Source organism: Atractosteus spatula, chromosome 8, assembly GCF_055471065.1.
Source record: "Atractosteus spatula isolate fAtrSpa1 chromosome 8, fAtrSpa1.hap1, whole genome shotgun sequence".
NCBI lineage: Eukaryota > Metazoa > Chordata > Actinopteri > Semionotiformes > Lepisosteidae > Atractosteus > Atractosteus spatula.
Genome location: NC_142713.1, coordinates 44660171 through 44681743, shown reverse-complemented (window position 1 = coordinate 44681743; position 21573 = coordinate 44660171). Strand labels below are relative to the sequence as shown.

Below are 21573 nucleotides of genomic sequence, written 5' to 3'. Positions count from 1 at the left end.
CCCTGATGTACTGTAGTAGAAACCAGTTGACCTAATTGACATAATTTTGAATCTCTCAGCAGTCAGGCACAGTTAACCAGGGCTGGAAATGTGGGCTATTTATAGTGTAGTTATTTATAATAGATCGTATTTATTATCAAGATGAACCATGTTAGAATGAAGACCTTCCAATATTGTAAATAAAAGTATGATCAAATGTTCTATCTTGAAATTATTAATCTTAATAAGTAGCTTATACTATATGTAGTAAGTGTCATGGCAATTGGAAGCCTGTCGTTGAAGCACCAGAAAAGGCAGGACTATATCATACTTGTTCATTGTAAAGCACATAAACAAACAGGCACAATTCAAAGATACCGATTATAGTCAGCATGTCTTTGGAAGGTGGAAAAAAAACAAAGCACCCAGAAAATCCTACAGAAACGTCGAGGGAACATGTAAACTCCATGCAGAATTACCATAGTCTGGATTAAAGGCTAGAAGCCAGGAGCTGTGAAATCTGCAACATTAAGTGCAGTGGTATCACATTGCTCTAGATGTATTCACGTTTGTAAAAAAATGGAAAAAAAGTAATACTGGTGATGCAAAAAAGAAACAACTTCAAAGATGCTTATTCTTGTCTAACTTGCAATTGCCTCTACAAAGAAACTATATATATATAAATATATTTGTTTTCCTAGCAGTAACCTTTATGTGGAAAATGTATCACATATATTGCTTTTCAAAAGCCTTTGATACTCAGAATAGGAAATATTTCAGTGCCTTCTAAATGCTCCTGGTTTTCCATCCTCGGAAATTTTGTTTTGTTTTTTACAGATGACCACTCTCATTTTTTCTCCTGCTTTTCATTTTTCATTAGTTGTTCAAGAAATATACATACTTTTGACTCACAAAAATTAAATTTTGCAAGTTGAAATGTTAATTTTACCTAATTTCATAATGTTTTTTTTTCAAAGTTGAAAGATTTTTCATCAGAAATTTATTGAAGTGACAGTACAAACGTTTATAAAATTAACTTGACATGAGATTTAGAATTATGAAACACTGATTCAGATATGATTTACTAAATGAAGAAACAAAACTTTCAGAAAAGTGCCATCCCACCCTTGTCATAAAGCTGGCTCTAAAATTGTGAGCTCTCTTTCTCTTTTTTTCAGAGTACACAACAATGCACAATATCAAGTTGTCAAAATTTCAAGTTCTGTTATCAATGCTTAATATGAAATTCCACACTGGAAAATAATTTGCCTTTTGTATGGAATTACCAAATGTGTTTCTTAAGTATTTTCAGGTAACAGATGCAACAAATCATTATATTTAAGACATTAATTTAAGACAAAAGAAACATTAATCTGGTTAATATGGTCCAACATTTGAATGTATTTTTGTAGTTGGTACTGTATATATCCTTATCTGTTTCAGAGAACCAGGCACATCAGCCAAGTGTGATCAACATTTAGAAGTTATTAATCTTTAATGATTTTGTTTTATTAAACTAATTCAGTAACATTTAATTAGTAGCACACAGTACCATAAAAATCACGAATGCCACAAGTAAAAATAAGAAAATGTTATCTTTAATTCACTGTATACATTAGAGCCAAACCAGATAACACTTTCTCCTGTTCAATTGAAATGTTTGATTCATGTTTTTGAGGTTAATGTTCTTACATTCATTCAGAAACCCAGAATTTTTAAGTAATGTATTCCTTAGGTTAAATTTTTTATAGTGCTTCATTTTTTAAAGTTAACTTAATTAATTTACTGATTGAAAGGCTGTAAATAAGAACTTCAGATCAAAAGGGCTGTATGAGCAACCACTTAATATACATTCACTTACTTTATTTATGACCCAGAACTCATTAGTATAATTAGTACTAATTCTACTCATTAATAGAAGAATTGGTACCATTACAAACCTTTAGAACAGAGGTGCCCAATCCTGGCCTTGAAAAGTCTGTCTGAGAGTTTAAATTTCAGCCCAGCTCTTAAAAAGTTACTGTAAGCTAAATGGTTTCTGGCTTAACTGGACAAACACCTTATTCCAGTTCCTCTTCAGGTGCTGATAGTTGACACACTTGTCCTCCAGGTCCAGGATTGAAGACATAAACATAAAGCAGGGGTCACAAAATGTCAAGGTTTTGTTGTGTGTTTTGATTTTAGGAGCTATTTTATGTCAGACTGTACTGAATTTGCATATATTTATACTGTACACATGCCAAAATTCTTTAGTTTAACCCTCAATATATTAGCATTTATTTTTACTGTCATGGATGTACTGTACTGTATAAGATAAAACATTATTTTGCATCTCTAAACTGATAGAGCACTTTTTGTTTTTACAGTATATAAACAGAAAACTTATTAAAAGCTGTGTCAAGGAGAAATTGCACAAAGCAATCACCCTAGCCACACCTGCTTAGTGATTTTCTTTGAAATGCAGTTGTTGTGTCATTTCGCTCCAACAGCAAGGGATCTGATCTTGGATATGGTAAGATAAAGAAAGCTTTTAGTTTAGGAGAGCACATGCGGTCAGTTGCATCAAGACCCTAAGCAACCTGTATCATTGGAGAATTATATTGATAACTATTTGTTAAAAAGTGCTAACATGCTCTATCCCATGAGTTTTTTTCTTGTTTGTCTGGCATGGAGAAAAAATGCACCTGCAGATGGACTTCAACACCTGAATAAAATAATAAAAAAAGAATAAAAGGCTTGCTGAAATTCTGATTTCATATCTCCTACAAACAAATTAATAACCGGCCTGTTGACAATCCTAATACAGCATTAAATGTACAGTACCTAGTGATGACAAGTATACAGTATCAACTACATTCAAATAGAAATGGAGCTTTTATTATAATACAATTTATTTAAATGTCATGTGTTTTGAGATTTCTGTAAAATGTAATTAATCCTACAGACTGATTAAATGATCATTTAGATAAATCAGATTAAATTAAATTAATCTCTGGATTAATTATATATACTGTACAAAATACCCTATATAAATATAGCATATTCCTTTCTTGCTCTGACTCAAGAATAAGAGTATGGTAAGTCATAAGTGGTTTCACACACTCCGATGAACAATAATTTTGGCCTACCTAATGTTAGTTACATAAACACCATGCATAACTATTGTTAGTTTTGTTCTTTGAAACCAGCTCGCTAATTTAAAATTAGCCCATACAAATCCAACATGTATTTCTAATATAGTTCTTCACAATATGTGCAACATTTTTTGTAGATACTGTATATGGATTATCGAACTTCTAAATCACTACTTTACCCTACTGAATTTATAAGGTGAAGTCCATGTATTTCTTGGTAGAATAAAGGAGTAGATTGTTCACTGTGTGAATATTAATGTCGACACTGCTGGATCAAAAAATCAGTTACGCAGTTCTGGCCCACTTTGCCAAATTATTTTGTTGAGTTTGATTTTAATTTTAATATTAAAAAATATTTATTTTATAATGCAATTAAAGTTTTACAGTGGCTTTATATTCAATAAATTCAAACATATGTTAAACAAAACTAAATTGTCACAAATGAGACAATTGTGTTGCTTAAATTCTTAGTTGTTGTATGCAACTGACAAAGGGCATATGTATACAAGTTAGTTATTCTTTAATTATGTTGTGTGATTTTAATGACTTCTCCCTATAAATGTTTTTTTTTCACAATCATTACTCTTATAAACAATTGCTTTAATGCCCATTTTACACTTTAAGAATCATGTTGGACTCATGTTAGTGTATATAATACCTTTCTGATATTAATCTGCATCACTTACTGTACCTTGGAAGTCTTTTGAATGCAAAACTTGACTATGACTTCCTTCTTTAAACTTGTATACTTGTATTTACCACATAGCAAATACTACTCATATACATCTCTTTGGTGGCATAAAAATGTTAAAAATAAAATATTCTTCTTTAAAATCCTGATTGAATTTGATTTTAAACTCATTATGACAGAATTATAATTTTAAACTTAATTGCTGTGTAAAGTTGTTTAGACATTTGGAATTGCTCTACTACTTTCCACTGAGAGCTTGTCCTGCTTAAAGCAGAAACACAATTGAGAAGTGAACTGTTACTGAAATTTTAGACATTTTATTTTAAGCAAACAGTTAATCCTAATAAATCTGCATGTTGCAAAAATAACTTTTTACCTATATGTAAATTTAGGAACGTATGTATAGGAAAAAATATATGTATGTGTGAGTAAAATTTTGTTAATGACACGGAACAACTTTATGTGAAATACATTTCAATGGAAAATGTCATTTGCTGCTACAACACTTCAGACTGGCTGCTCAATTATAGGGTACATTGAGATGTAATGTTCCAGTGTTTGTATATTTTGATCAATGTAAACTAAAGATGGATAAATGACAAGCTTGGTTTCTTTTCATCCAAACTGAATTAATTACAGTCACAGTTGTTACAATAATATACTGTAAAACTGTGATAGAGGCATCGAGAAAATTGAGAATGCTCATTAAATATACTGCATATTTGGAATTCCTGAATACTGTATGTTTAAGAAGCCAAATGCTATTCCAGAGCAATGTTTGTCTCTCATAACTCCACATTCATACCTTTTAAATAATAATCACTAGTTTAAAAAAAAATAATTTCATAATTAAAGAAAATTTGTGCCTTTAGTACAAGTATTTTGTCCATGACTGCTTCTTGACAGGCATTAATATGGGCATATTAGGACAAAAGATGTGCAGAGTATTCTTAAATAACATATTTAATTATTTTTTCACATTTATTATCCTGTCAGACTTTGTAACAGCTACTATATGTACAGGTTCTTGAAAGTAACTGGTATATAGTACTGGCCCCTTTCAAATAATGGTTATCCAAGGTTATAGCTTAAGAGTGCAAATAATCAGCTTTTTGGCTATTACTTATTTGTTTTTGCTAAAATGAAAGATGATTTGTTTTCTAAAAAAGTCAACATAATTAACCTTGAGATTAGGGAGCTGCATGTGCAAAGGTTTACCTTTTGGTTGAGAGTATTTAGTTATACTATAGGACTTCAAACACTGTAACACAAGTGCTGCTGTTCTGTTAATAATTAGGTGTTTTAAATATTTTAAATATTTACAGTATCATAACAAGCCTATTGTCACAAGTAAATTAAATCCAACAAGGGAAATACACCATTGCTATAGGCAGTTTGCAAACAGTATTCCTCTTGCAGTTTTAGTCCACATTAGTCTTTAAATATAAAGATTTTATGCATAGTTAAGGAGATTTTATGTATAGTAAATATTAGTAAAAAAATACCTAATTCCTTAGGTATTATTTAAATATTACTGTCCTTTATTTAGGAAAACTTTTTGAAGTTGGAAGTTGTAAAGTCTATGAAATAAAATGTAAAAAAGAAATATTGGAAACATCAATTACTCAATACATGAAAATTCAATAAAAGGTTTGAAGCATGTGGATATGTGAAGCAGGAGGTCTAACTCATCATACAATGCAGGTGTCCAATGGTTTGTTATCTTTATATACAGCATGCCTGTTCTAACATGAAAAGGCACCAACAACAGAACCTAGTGTATTGTTACTCTTATTCCATTCATTTTGAATGCCTACAGTCTACACATCATTGTACCTTCAATGTGTTGATGATAATATTTGCATTTACATAAAAATAGAAAACATTGTTCTCATTTGCCTAAATGTATGATACAATAGTCACATTATTGCGTACAGTTCTTCCCTTCTCATACCATAAATGTATTAATGATGGCATGATAAATGAATGATCTCCATTTGTGAACATTAATTCTTAAAAAAACAAACTTTCGCAAATATATACTTTATGAAATTACACATTTTAGTGTGTGCATGACTAATATGCACTAGTTCTACAGCTTCTTTAATTTATTCATATTTAAATTTTTTATCATGTAAAAAAAATTCTCAGAGACCCACAGAAAATATGAAAATGTACCTCATTACCAAGAGAATAATACATCTGAGAGGATCACATATCAGGCTGTCTTTTGACATTATGCTTGGACATCAAACATTATTTTGAAATTTTCTACTCTTGGGATGATTTCACACTGATTGCTAGAACAGAAAATAAGTGCTTGGGACTTCAACTATAAATCAAACAGTGATATTAATCTTGTTAATTTACACAGATAACTCCTACTTATACAGTAAATGTAAAAAAGCAATACATCAGCAAACTGGTCTTTTTAATGTTACATTGTAAATATAAACTTTCTTGTCTCCTAGCAACCACTGTAGATGCTGGAAAATAAATCCCTGTCAGTATATTCATCTACTTTAAAGCACTCACAAGGGGAGAAAAATGAAATCCCTTTTTGTTAATGGGACCTTAAATGTTTAGTATAAATAATTGATGTTTACTTTGTATTGAACCTTTACCCTTTAAGTTCATGGTAACAAACTGTTATAAATGGCAGGCTGTTCGTGTAGGATTAATTGTGATGAGCTGCAAAGTAAAATACATTGGAGGTGGAAATTAATTGAATAAATAAGGTAAAATGAAAAATTAAAAATGAGGTCCTGACACCAGCTTTCCTAGCAAGAATATTTATAAACCCTAAACAATATAAACCCCACTAGTCAAGGAATGTGGAGTGTGGTCACATGGCATCTTTGTTCTTGGCACAGTGTAGGTTCAGAGTAACAGAACAGGACACAAACATCTGTTTCCAAAAACTAATGGACATAACACACGGACTACTATTTAGAAATATTTACAATGACTAAGCCTAGCCTTTTATAGAACCATGGTTTATTCATCCAGGTATCAATAAGTGTCCAAAAGAGTTACAAACTCAGTATAAGGATAAATAAGGACTTGCTGTATATAATAAAAAACATCTCTCTAACGTAAAGCTACAGTACAGGGAACCTTTCTCCCTGTACAAAAATGCATTATAATTCAGAAATTTCTAATTTTTCCTTATTTGTACATCAAATAATAAATATTTTCACTAATAAAGGAACACATCCCCCTTTACTAAATTTAAAGCCAGTTCCTTCAGATCTCCATTACCTGGTAAGATTTATGTCTAAAAGATGTTGCTCATGCACGTAGATGCCGATTTCATTGTTGAAGGTAAAGAAAAAAGAAAATTATAATGGCTGAACCTTTAGTATTCTGACCCTACCAGCCATTCAGGGAAATTGCCTTAATATTCATTGTGTGTCACACAACGGCCTGAGGAAGGCCAAAGTAGGTCCGTTTTATAACAGAATGGCTCCGCCGCAAAAACACTCAAGTAAAATAAGTGCAGTTTATTTACAGTGCTCCCAGTCCCCCACACCAGAAAACAAAACCCCCAAAAGAAACAAATCTAATTCGTCAAATGAAGATAAATACGCCTTATTGCTTTCTCACTGTTTTCAGTCACACTACCTAACATACCAACCACCAACAACCAACTCCCTCTTAGGCTGAGGAGCCAGCTTAAATAGCTTGTAAGCCCCTCCCCCTCTGGAACAAACCATTTCTCCAAGTCAATGCATGGTTTTTCCCATCTCCTTAAATAAGCCTTGAGAAGTGGGCTTAGGTTTGGCCTTCTGAGGCCACCATAGGCTGACCCACCCTGGAAGTACTGACACCAAACAAACAGTGAGTATCATCCATTTTGAGAGTGCTCTCCATTCACACCACAGTACTCACTCATACCTGTGTTTAAGTATGTGAATGTATATGAAATTAAGTAATAGCAGTTACTAGTCAAGCCCTGAGTGTGCACCCTCAGGAACTTATCTAGCAACATCTCAACAGAAGGTGTGTAAATATGTGTTTCCCGTGCTATCTGTACCTTGTGACAAGCTCCTCTGTCACAGATGTCTTTTACAAAAGGCTTCACCAAAACTAAGACTTCTTTCTACCACTCAATATGGACTTAGTTTTAGTGAATGTGGCCTACTGCACCATTTACTGCTTACAGATCATAGAGTCACTAGAAATTAAACCAGATATGGATGCTCAATGCTCCTGTGATACATAACAAGACCTTTAACTAAATATCTGTATAGAATCATCTGTATAAATCAACATATGGCATAGTCATAATCTCATGCTTAATAATCATACCCATATAAAAAACATCTCAAACCTTTTGTAGACTATAGAAATACTAGAATAGTTTTGTTCCTCTGACCTGATTAAATTATATGGCAAAACACGCATTGCATCAAAGTTTAAATGTTTTAGGTAATCATGCAAATAATGAATAATGATGATGAAAATTGTTACTTGTGTGTTTAAATCTGTCAGTTGTTTTTCAAACAATGTTTTTATTAACAAGAGAAGAGTGATAAATATTTTTGGGTACACTCTGGTGTGGTAAATGTGTACTGCAGTGTCAAAATGAATATTTGAGAACACATCTCTGTCCTACAAAGTTGAAAATGACAGTTTCATATTCAGATGGCAAAATGTGTTTTGTCAGGCTACCCAGCAATGATTTGTTTAAAAGTGCAGCGTGCCTGTTTTATTTCAGATATTTTTTTTATATGTCAGCTCAGCTAAGCACTTTATTGAACACCAACACTACCCCTTGAAATTGTGACAATGCATTTAAACTCTTTTGTTTGCTATTATATTGCTCACATACTGTAGTTTTGAAATACATATATCTACATACTGTACATATCATAATTTTCAGATGTTTTACTTTTTCCTATAGGTATCTATGATGTATATATATATATTTGAGATAAAACATATTTAAAATAAATTTGTACACACCCAGAAAAAATGCATGTTGATTTTGACTGCTATTATGTTACCACTATTTACTTTGTTCTCCTAGCAAATACAAAGATGTTGCATTATGGAATATTTTGTTGATCTTAATCCAAAATACACGTGACAGTACTACTGTAATGTTGTACTAAGAGTACAACTAGGAATGTTTCATAGTGACACCGATAAGACCAAGGTGTTTACAAAGGTTAAGACAGGAATGATCAATAATAAATATTACATTAATTGTTTTGGATATTAAGAACTGACCAGTCCAATAAAGAATATACAGTACTTGCAAGACAAAACATTAGTAATATCGCAATGTTAAATCTAAGGAAAGTTACGCAAATATTTGTTAACATGTTAGTGTTATTATTAAAGGCATCCAATCAAATATTGGACTGAATGGAAAATCCCATTTCCTGAACATTGTAGGTAATGCAAGCTATCAGTTCATATTAAGTTAATTCATATTAACTAAGAATATTTCTAAATGTTTCAGAATATTTCTAAAAACCAAATAATAAGTATTAGATTCACAATGATATTTCAAAAAAGACTGATATGTTTTTTATTGTGCAGTATTTTGTTGAATTACACATTTTAATTGTGATATGCATACAATTACAGTAAAATTACAGTACAAAATACAGTACATACAATTACCCTCACATACAATTACCCTGAAGAAGGCTCCACGGCCGAAATGTTTTCTTTCTTCTTTTTTTCAGCATGGAATAAACCTATTACTTGTTCAATTACATTAAATCTTATTTGTTTAGGACAGACTCCTTTCTCCATTTTTAGAAATGGAGAAAGCCCTTTGTTGAAAGCACTTAGCACTGCCAGCATGACAGTTCAACCTTGAATTGTGCATGAATTTCTAATCACTAGGCCTTTGATAATGACATGCCTAACCTTTATTCACCATCTTTAAAACCTGAATGGAAGTACACTGAGCCATCAGGGGATATATTTCAATCCTGAATAAAGACTGATCTGAGAAATCTAACAAGATTAGGTTAGTATTAGTGTGAGAGTAGGCAGACAATCCTATTTGATAAACAGAGCACTTGAAAGAAAATGAGGAATATGTTCAACCTCTCTTCAGTATGCTAAAGTACTAATCTGCACTTATTTCCATGTACTGTACATGCTGACACAGAAAGCATGATACATATAATATGGAATATTATGTGTATTTTTTTATTAAGGATATGTTTTATTTCCATTGTCACTTTAATATAGGAAACCACCAATTTATGTTATATGAGGTACTGAAACTACCTTTTATAGGCTTAGTCATTCATTTTGCATTTGCTCTGAATCAGTTTATATTGACAAGTTATTTCAGATACTGTGTGATTCAAATGACTTAATTTGCTTCGTATGTTGACAGGTAGCTCACATAAAAGGGCTGGTTGAGAGATAAGTGATTTAATTAACAGCCTCAAAATGTCACCAACTTTAGTATATTATTCATTTAAATCTACTGAAATGCAGCATGTCTCATCACTGTCTCAATACAGTACATATATTAGAGCAGTGTATACATTTCATATAGTGCACTAGAAATGTTTTTCAGCAGGATTATCTGTTTTATTTGAGATTTTGTCAACTTTATTTTGTCCTGAATTTATTGGAGCAAAACCTACAGAACTACTCTTATATACAAAACTGTACACCGTTTTGAATTTTGAATTTGTTTTGAATTTCAATTTGTCTTATATGAACATATGACATTTGCATTTTTGTACAAAATTAAATTGATAGACTGCATTTTTAAACAGCTCACTAAGTGCTTCGTAAATATAAGACAGAGGCTAAGCGATAAGGGGTGAATGCAGTTTGAGGACTACCACAAGGACTTTTACCAAGTTCACTGTTCTTTCTAATTTATTTCAATGATCTAAATTTTCAATATTTTTTTAATAAAGTATTCAAGTTTGCAGGTGACACAAAAATAGGTGTACTGTATATACAAACACAGTAGAAATGGCAAATTGAATATAAACATTTTAAAATATTTTTTAAACTAAAACAAAATAGAAAAAAAGACTCAGCTAAAACCTTAGAGATAACATTTAATGTAAAGAAATGCATACTGTAGCTTTGCATGGAGGTAGTTAAAATAAACTGTAAATACTAAATGGGAAATACAAAGTTTAAAATTCTACTTATAAACATGACATAGGTGTTTATGTTGACATTGATATCTATTCTGTATGTTCTAGATAATGTAGAAAAGCAGTAAAAAGACAAACAACATGTTAGGATATATGTTTTTGAAATGTAAATAAAGGGATGATATATTTGTGTAATGCACTAGCAAATTCTCATTTGGAATATTTTATATAATTTTGGCCATCACAATTTAGAAGCAATATGGCTTCTCTGGAATCAGTCAAGAATAACAAAAAGATACTGTTACAAATTAGTAGTGAGGACTCTATGCAGAAAACCAGGACAATCTCCAAAGGCGTAGTCGATAGAACAATCCAAGGTCCGAAAGCCAAAGATAAACAAGCCGGTGGAAAATTACAAAAACCAGAAGCAGAGCTGGAAGCCGAGAGTTAAAACCAGACTGAGAACTAAAGTACCAAAACCAGGAGACGTAGTCAGAGAACAAACCAGGGTCAGGAAGCCAAAATCCAAGTAGCACGTATTTAATGAGAGTCGGAGTAGCTCTAGCCAGTAAAACCCTAATACTGAGCACAGGGGAGAGTTTGAAACAGCTTTAAATAGGCTGGGGTAAATGGGCTAACTGGGAACCGTGCTGGAATGCGAGGTGGAATGACGAGTCCTCCGGGGGCGTGGCGTAACAGATACATTCTGGAGCTCGAGGGAATCTCCTACACTGATGGACTGAAGTAAATGTACCTTTTTTAGTCTTGAACAGGAAAGTCTACGAAAGGATCCAGTAAAAGTATTCAAAAGGCACAGTCAATGCCAATCCATTGTTGTTTTTTTAAAATCAACGGTGAAACACAAATGAAAGACGCAAGTAGAAAAATACATGGGAATGCAACAGAGACAAGGACGCACTTCTTTATCCAAAGTGTTGTGGGAGGAGCAAGCTATCCTGCTAGGTTGTTTAAACAGATTCCCTGTTTTTTTTTTCAGGAAAAGGCTGGAAAAATTTGTTGGATCAATTAAGCTATTAAAACTACCAAACAAGGTCATGGCCAAAATGGCCTGTTTTTATTGGTAACCATTCTTACACTCTTAAAAAGACATACTAAAATCATTCACTAATATAGAATCTACCAGATGCTTCTGTCAAATTTTATTTCACCAAAGTAGTTTCTCTTTGAAATAATAAATAACAGCAACATTTATTTTTTAAAAGTGCCCATACACATGAAATATTTAAAAGAATTTGTCATGAACCCAGAAATCTTTGAAAGTACACCATTAGCAAAAGAGTAAGAAATTCAAATCATTGAGAATACAGATTAATAAACTTAAAAGAAATTTTAATGAATAATATATTATGTCCTTTTACAGCTTTCACTTTGCCTTTAAAAAATAATTTAATCATTTTTTACCTTTTTTTACTTGTCTTTCTGAAGCAAAATCTTTCAAGCGGACAATAAAGTAAGAGAAGCATTAAAGACATTTGTAATTGTGCTAATAACCAAATGTTCTGTGCTGACATCTTTTAATGTAACAAGTAAATCATGAATCAGTGCATTGGACCACAACTAATCTACAAATGCAAAAAATGATCAGTATACTGTAGCATGGTACATACTTGTAATCACAGAGTATTTATGTACAATATACAAAATTCTTAGTCAATCAACTAAATCTGTAAATTTACAGTGTAATAAGGAATGGAGTAAAGTAGGGGAACTGGTGCACTGATGTAGTTAAAGTAGGGGGACCAGTCATCTTTTCCCCAGACATTTCTTCTTTTCAGACCTAAAATATCAGTCCAACCAGGATTTATAAAATTCCAGAAATTGCCCTGGATTTTGTTTTGCTCATTACTCAGACTGTGTAAACAAACATAGGCCTACATATTTTTGTTCGTTCCATGCATTACTGGTAGATGTTTTGAACTTACATGCAGCGTACGCAGCGCAGCTTGGTACTGTGCGTACTGAGTAGCAGACTTTGCTAGGAAACGCGGAGGGGTTTGTTTAAAGGAAAGCATGAATTGCAGTTTGACCCAGTTGACATCTAGGAGGATGGGGCTGAGCCGCGTTACGATTGACCACCAGATCATAAGTGCAAAAGGTGCCCAAATGAAAGTGTAAATTTACAGACGAGTTAAAAAATAAATATCTGTTTTTGACCTAGACATGACGAGTGGGAAGGCATTATCTGTAGAGCTGTCACGTATGTGTCAGTGACAAATAAAGGCACTAGCGACTTAGAAGCTCACGTTCACTCTACAAAGCACAAAACTGCTGTTAAGGGAGAGAGCTCACCAGACTATTTTGTGAGACCAGGTAAAACAGAAGATTCTGTAACTGCTGCTATTACAGCAGTTTTGGCATTTCACACGGTTAAGTATCACAATAGTTACAGAACAATGGATTGTACACCTGCCTTGATAAAGAAGGCATTCCCAGTTTCTGACATGGCCTGAAAATTGTCATGTGCTCGCATTAAGACAGAAGCAATCATTAATGCTGTGATTGCACCGCACTCTGTTGAAACAGCTCTAAAAGCACTTGAAGATATACCTTATTGTGGCATTGCAACTGATGGAAGCAGTCACAGTGCAGTCAAAATACTCCCATTCATACAGTATTTCAGTATTTTGATTGGAAAAAAGATGGTGCTCAAACTAAATTAATCGAAGGCAAAAGCACACCCAATGAGACAGCTGAGACAATTACACAATATGTTAAAGAAATAGCAACCCTGCAACTGTTTAAAGGTTTACTAAGAAGTTTAATAAAAAACTAGTGAGTTTAAATTAATTTTTTGATTAGAAAAAGTAATAAAGATTCATTACTTTGGAGGCATGTGTCGAGTGTTGATTATCCCCCCGTCCTCTTTTTTGAAAACCGAAATATGGTCACCCTAAGTAAAAGCATTAAACAAAAATGAGATTCTTTCTCTGCAGAGGTGGCACCTACTGAACATATGATAGCAATACCCTAGGGTGTGGTTCAAAGGATAAACATAACAGCCTTGCCAGTGGCAGTTGGATCTTTTTGAAAATTCTTGTGTTGAATGCTGGCAATTACATTTCATCTCTTCGTGCCAACAGGCCCAGAGCTTCCTGGCCAATTTGTTGTTGTTGTTTTTTTTTACTTTTGTCTCTGATATAAGTGAACAGTAAGCTTAGTGTAGTGACAGGAAACAATCTCCTGTAGAAAGTGCCATCCTTCAGATTAGACATTTAAACTGAGCTCCTGGCTACTTGGTCATTACAGATTCCATGGCACTGAATGTAAGAAACCGGTATTAACCCTGGTGTCCTGGGTTAACTCAGGAAGGTATTGCATTTCTTTGGTGGGTGAAGTTGATAACTTCCACTACATGTAAGGCACTCTAGGATGTTTATGTAATACACGTGCAAGCACAGGCTCACATTCCCATGTCACTACGGAAGCCAGCAATGTGTCCATTAGGGCTGAAACATCTACTGCACCATTAGAACACAACATGTGTGTTTATCTGTACCACCTGCTCGTAATTAATAAGTGCATTGTTTTGGCCTCAGCCCCAGTCCTGTCCTCAGTCACTGGGTTTCTTCCCTTGGTCTCGTCCTTATTCCTAGCTGCGCTTCGTTGTTCTCTCTAATCTCTAGCTTGCTTGTTTACAAGTTGGCGTTTAAGTCTAGTATTTCCTATGTTCCTATGAATCTCTTTTCTTTTTAGTTTCCTTTTTCTTCCTGCATTGTATATATTTTTCTTTTAAGCAGTGCTCTCATGCTGCCAACATCTTCCAACTAACTCATGTAAGCTCTGCAACTGTCCCTTTTTAAACCCCTGGAAAAATAGGGACAGATTGTGTAAGGCTAGAATTCCTATGTGAGTTATTAACATACTAGAATACACATGTGGAAGTTAAGATTTTGAAAATCTGGGTGCCTTTAGTGGCTTTAAGTGGAAGTAACTGGCCACCTTGCCACATGTCCTACTGTAGCTTTACTTGGTTGCATAAAGTCCCTTACTTGTGCTCACAACCTTAATTCCAGATTTCCCAGAGCTTGTTTACTCCCCGTGTTTTCTTGGCTTCAGACTTGTTTGCTATTTCAATTATGTCTCCTGAATTTGCCCTTTGTCACAGACCGAGTTCCACCTTGCCTTTGCTCTCAGGGCAATGTTTTCAGTTTTGCTTTTGCCCGTTTGGTTGCTAACTTTCCAGAGCCCAATGAATGGATTCACCCCCCTGTTCTTTGACCGATACATTTTTGAGGTCAGTGCAGCACCATTACAAAATGAGTGAGCCAACAGAAATTAATCCAGCAGGCTCTGAAGAGATTGTCCAGACACTGGCCTCGCATGAATCTTCTAAGAGCACAGCTGATTAGCATTACTGAGCTGAAGGAAACAGTGGAGGATCTTTGCATTGTGATGGACAGTATGCAGAAGACACTCGTCAATGTTCAATCACCAGCTACAGCTCTTGTTCCTGCTCTGACACTGACACCTTCTGGAAGGTTTTTGACACCCTTGGTTATGCTTTACCTACTCACCAATCGCTGTGTCTCAAACATGGCAGTTAACCTGTTACCTGCTACACCTTCTGTTTCAGAATTGTTGGCTTAGAATGCAGATGGGGAGAGGAGGCACTCATCACCCTGTTTCGAGCAGGACTCCTCATGGAGCTTAAAGGCCATCCTTCTATGGTCCACAGAACATCTACGGAGATGGCCTGCAGAGCCCTTCCCCCAAACCTGGAGGCCCTCTTTGACCTAGCAATCCAGCTAAATACCCACTTCAGAGAGCGATGGCAGGAGAAACATCATAATGTGCCTGTGTGCCTCCCGTGTCATCCTTCTCTAAGCCGGTGAAGCCCCTCTGGCTGACACCAGGACCCCATCCGGCATTGAAGAGGAGCTTATTCAAATCGGAACACCCAGACTCTTTCCAGCAGAATGCATTTGATGCCACAGAGAGTGATAATGCATTTACTGTGAGGGTGAATGACACTGTCATGACAACTGTTGTGAGTTACCAGGAAATCCCCTGCTCAGTAAGTTGTGAGGAGTGCTTACTGAGTAGGGTGACCTCTTCACCTCAAGGTCCACTCCAATTTATTTTGCCTACTACACTCTCATAAAATCTGGACACCTCTACAGTTGATGCCTTTGTGGACTCAGAAGCCATTGGGAATTTCATCTACACCAAACTGGCTATCCACCTGGAAATACCTTTGGTTCGTGTCCTACCTCTTCCTCCCTGTAGGCGCTGAAAGGAAGTACCACTGGCACTGGACTCATAAAAAACAGATATGTCCTGTGAAACTTAGGCCACATACCTCCTCTGCATTCTGTTGCCACATTGCACTTTGGTCCAGGGTTTCCTCTGGTTGGAAGTAAATATTCCTCTCCTCAACTGGTCTAATTGAGAACTATTTGAGAACTATTAACTATTAGGGGACAAGTGTGTATGGTCAATGATTCTTTATCTCTAGACGTCTCACCACTTCTGATGCCATCATTTCTTGCCTGCAAAATATCAGGACTTCACTGATGTCTTTAGCAAGGACAAGGCCCAGGCTTTATTTCTACACCAAGTTACAAGTGTCAGGCAAAACGTTTTTCAAAGATTGACCTGAGAGAGGTCTAACATGATTTGCATGAAAAAAGATGAGTGGAAGATGGTTTTCAACATCAGCTTGGACCATGACACGTAGCCTTTGCACTCTTTGGACTTCAATGACCCAGCCATCTTACAAACCTTAATAAAAAGGTAGCAAGGTAGTAGCAGTGAAGAACTGGCCTACTCCCTCCTTCCTGAAACAAGTGCAGCCTTTTGAAGTAGAGATGGACACCTCAGTAAGAGTTCAGGTCCCTGCCTAAACACCATCACTGCTCTGTCTTTTCCAAGAAACTGTCAGCAGCAGAACAAAATTACAATACGGGCATCCAAGAGCTGCTGGAAATCAAACTGGCTCTGGAAGAATGGTGCCACCTTCTGGAGGGAGCCTCTCACCCATTCCTACTCCTCTGTAATCACAAAAACCTAGGCTACATAAAAAAGAGTGACAAGTTGATCTCCAGTCAAGCAAAGGGGGCTCTGTTTTTCATCAGTTTAGTTTCTCTATTTCCTACTGACCTGATACGAAGGATGGAAAGTCCAATGCTTTGTCCCAGATGATTTCTCCTGAGTAGAATTCAATGGATCCATGGCCCATCATTCCTGCAATCCACATACTAGGAGCTACACATTTGGAAGTGGAAGAGATGGTGTTGGCCTCACTGGCTTCCAATCCCACTCCTTTCCGAGCACTGTTGGACAGACCATTCATCCCTCTCTTAGCCAGACCAGGCTGCCATCAGCTCCCACAATGACTGACATTTTCACAAAGGAGACTCCACCAGTTTCCTTGGGATTTCACCTGCAACCAAGGCCCTTAGTTTGTTTCAAGCTTTGGTGTGACTTCTTCATGCCTGGGAATCTAAGTCATCCTCATCTTCAGGATATCTAAGCACCATCTTGTATGTGACAACCTTCTCAAGGCTTTGCAGAGGCACCAGCATTCTGCTAATCACCACCAATGGGCTGTTCCACCTCTGAAGCTTAGCCAAAGAGCTTGGTTATCAATAAAGCACCTTCACCTGTGGTTTCCCTCTAGGAAGCTGGCTTCATTGTCCCTTACTTGGATCAAGGAATGGGTGAATGCCATCACCTAAAGGCTTGGTTTTCCCTGCAAGCTCAGACAATGCATTTCATCTGTTTCCCACATGTCTTTTTGGAAACCAGCACTGACCAGCACCCTGATACCAGATTTGATCAAACCCTCAACCCTTCTGGTTGAGGAGTCCCACGATTTCACCCTTCAGAGCATCCTGCATTCCCAGGTGGGCCAGAGAAGCTTACAATACCTCGTGCACTGGAGGGACTAGAAGCATGGTCCTTGGTTCCCACCAGAGAGCTGTAGGCCCCCATGCCTGGTTTTCTCCTCTCATGTCAGGTACCCGGGAAAGCCCCATCCGGTGACAGTGTAAACATAGGCTCACACTCCCTTGTTGCTAGAACAACCAGATGCATTTCATTGCAAGCTGAAACATCTACCAGTGCCATAAGAACATGATACAGACACCGGTTCCTAATTAACACATACTTACCTTGTTAACATCAGGTATTTTAGTCCTGCCTCAGCCCTAGTCCTGTGCTCAGTCTTGAGTCTCTTACTTATACCTAGCTACACTTTGATGTTCTTTTAGTCTCTAGCTTGCATTCTAGCTTTATTTTGTTGTACATACACCCTCACTTGTGCAACAGCATAATTTGTAGTAATGGAACAAATAGAGGATAATTGCAATTTGAAACATGAAAAGGAAAAAGTATTTTAAAAAATGTTTCAGCACTACTGTATGTAAGGGGAGGTTGTGGGGAAAAGGATGTCCGAAGAGATTGAAATGTGGGAGACAAATTACTTGAAGGTAGTAGAGTGATTTAGAAAACAATGTGTTAAGCATTGAGAGCTAGTGGTAGGTGGTAATCTAGTCTGAGGGTAATTTTGGATTGTCATTTTTTACTTTCTCTTTACCTTGCAGCGGAGATCTAATCTTTGCTTATTCCTCTGCAGCTTGCACACTCATGTAACTCTCCTTTCCATATCTTCTCTGTGAAATTGTTGACAAACCATCCTGTCCATCTGTTGCAATAACACTATGTCACGTAGGCAAAATTCAAGATACCCAATGGCATGCTGACACAAGAGACATCTAGACAGGGATATACTGAAGATTAATAATCTCACTAATATCTGGAGTGACAAAAGATATGAAGATAAAATTACAGTAAATAATATTTTACAAGATAATAGTTTGAGCAGTACATTTGTCATGATAGTTATATATCAAATGTTTACTTAAGATTAAAAAGCAGGACAGGTCACATTAAGGTCATTATAATGTACTGACAACATTTCTGTACTAACATGAATTCTAATATCAGACGTTAGCATTTATCAACCTTTTGTGAAGCATGCAAAAGTGTCAATGACTTTGAAAGTCTTTTTAATAGAAAGTTATTGAGGTACTCTTTGAAATTTCCAATTCTAATCATACATATTGTATAATAGAGATTTTCTTAATTATATAGTACAGTATATTAAATATTTTTTTTAAACTGATTCAGGAAAATACCTTAAAATACATAGTATAATATATGTATATTTCAATCATTATATCCATTTAGAAAGATTTTTTCAAAATCTTACATATACTTTACAATATACAGTATGGGAACAAGTAATAGGTTTATTCCATGCTGAAAAAAAGAAGAAAGAAAACACGTTTCGGCCGTGGAGCCTTCTTCAGGTGTGAGCTCACACCTGAAGAAGGCTCCACGGCCGAAACGTGTTTTCTTTCTTCTTTTTTTCAGCATGGAATAAACCTATTACTTGTTTCTTTGCATCCTACGCATGCTAACACAGCTACCCACCTGAACTACTACAATATACAGTATGTATGTGTTTCCCTTTATAAAGAAGGCTGAATTTTAAAAAAAGTTGAAAAATATTTTGAGTATTCAGAATGCATTCTTTTTAAAGTCTGTATTATTTTTTCTCTCATCTTTACCACTATTTTTTTGTTTTGTTTTCTTACTATTATTAACATAGTGTTGCAATCATGTCAATGAGCTTTAGTGCCCTGGTTTTCTTCCAGAACTTCAAGTTTGAATGATCTAAATCACGAACAGCTGATGCACACAGCTTATGTATTTTCTATGTATTTTCTATGTACAGTACTGTCCTGCTGTCATGATAAATATATCTGTTTTGAAGTTATAATCAGTTTAATCAATGTGACTCTTAAGGTCTCTGACACATTTTTTCTAATGAATGTTAATTGTAAGAATTTAACAGTTTTAAAAGCAGTTTGCTTCAAAGATATATTAGAAAAAGTCTGCCTGCTGCATATTTTATGACATACAGTAGGTAACTTTTTACACTTGACCTCTGCAGTCTACACACATTTATATGATACTTTGAAGTTCTTTTTTACTTACCTACCAATAAGCCTCTGATATGCTAGCAGTTTTTAGGGCATTTTCAGTTGTCAAATATAGCCTGCAGCACAGTTTATTAGAGCAACTAGTGAAGCCATGAACAGCTATGAACAGCTAATCACTAATTTTCTATTTGCAAATTACTTGTATTTTTGAAATCTTATTTATTAATTAAACATTTTAATGGATTTTTCAGATTTTATATGCTAAAATTGAATTTGCTCTGAAATAGAAACACTTATAGAATTTACAAAGTTTGGAATATGTAGTATTTGAAATAGTTAATGGTACTGTATACTGTGCCAGTCCTGGCCAGACTTACGTGTGTTCTTCTGGACTGATCGATAAATGTTCATGGATCAAGATGTGTGATTATAATAGGGAAGATTAAATTTATTACTCATGTCATTTGCACATTAATGTAGGCCTGGGTAAAACTACTGCTTCTACTACTACTTTCTGATAAATATCAGAGTAGATGAGCAAATAAATATTCAAAAGGACCAGAATCCCCAGCTCACAAATACTGTATATATATTACAAATACAGGAAAATGTAACAAATCACATCTTGCAAATGTTTAACATTTCTCGGTTTATTTTAAAATTAAATGAAATTAGAGGAATAAGAATAGTGATACACCATGAGTTGATTTAAAACAAATAGTTGATTGAGATTTTGAAATATTTACATTTTTTAAAGACAATCTTGTCCTGTTTTGATTATAAACACATAAAAAAATTACTAAAAATATTTCAGAAAGAAAATATTTACAGTATGGGTGGACCTACCTATTTATGACCCAGGCAAAGAACAAAAAGTAGTTACTATAAACATCATAACTGGCTATATGAGACAACGATTTCAAAGAATTCTTATTCCCACATTTTTTCTTCATGTAGTGTTCATTATTTAATCAGTGAAACTAAGAAAAAAAGCATTAAAAAATTATTGAATGGGTCTGTGAATGAAGTAATAAAGAAGAGAAGAAAGGGTAAAAATAACTGTCATACTTTAAGTATCTTTTATACATTATCAGCCGCTATGAAAATATGAAAGTCCTAATTTTGTGGCTACAACATGAAAAAGACCAAGAAAAAAATAACCTGCACATCAGCAGAATGACAGTAGATCTCTGCATGAAAATGATCTGCTATACAGGAGTAAGATTTTGACAGCTCAGAGACAAAATCATCATCTTCTGTGGGCTAGAGAACATTTGAGGTGGCAGCAAAAAAGTATTTTTTTTCTATTCACCAAGGAATGTTGTTTTGCTCTGGACAGACAAGACATTAGACAACTTGTATAGAGACATCATGTTGCACATTATGTTGACTGTTGAGTTGTTCAAGGCATCATGCAGGGTGCTGAAAGTGTGATAATGTAGAGGGGAATCTTCTTTAACAGAAGATTTACTAGATTTAGGGTAACCTTACTGTTCATCCATACATTGAGTGTCTTTGAGGCAACAGTTTTACAGCAAGTCAGTTGTAGGGTGCTGATTTTCTAGACTAAAGCAAGGCCACACAGTACTAGGATTACAATGGCATAACGTCATGAAAACAATGTCAAGGTACAGCCATTACAGCCATTTGGCGGTGCGGTGGCTCTGTGGCTAAGGATCTGCGCCTGTGGCTGGAAGGTTGGTGGT

At 35.0% G+C, this 21573-nt stretch overlaps 1 protein-coding gene across 1 annotated transcript in view; it reads left to right on the top strand.

The window, feature by feature from the left end:
• grm8a (glutamate receptor, metabotropic 8a) overlaps positions 1–21573 on the top strand; it is a 253084-nt gene that overhangs the window by 218715 nt on the left and 12796 nt on the right. The gene's annotated exons all lie outside the window — the stretch shown is intronic.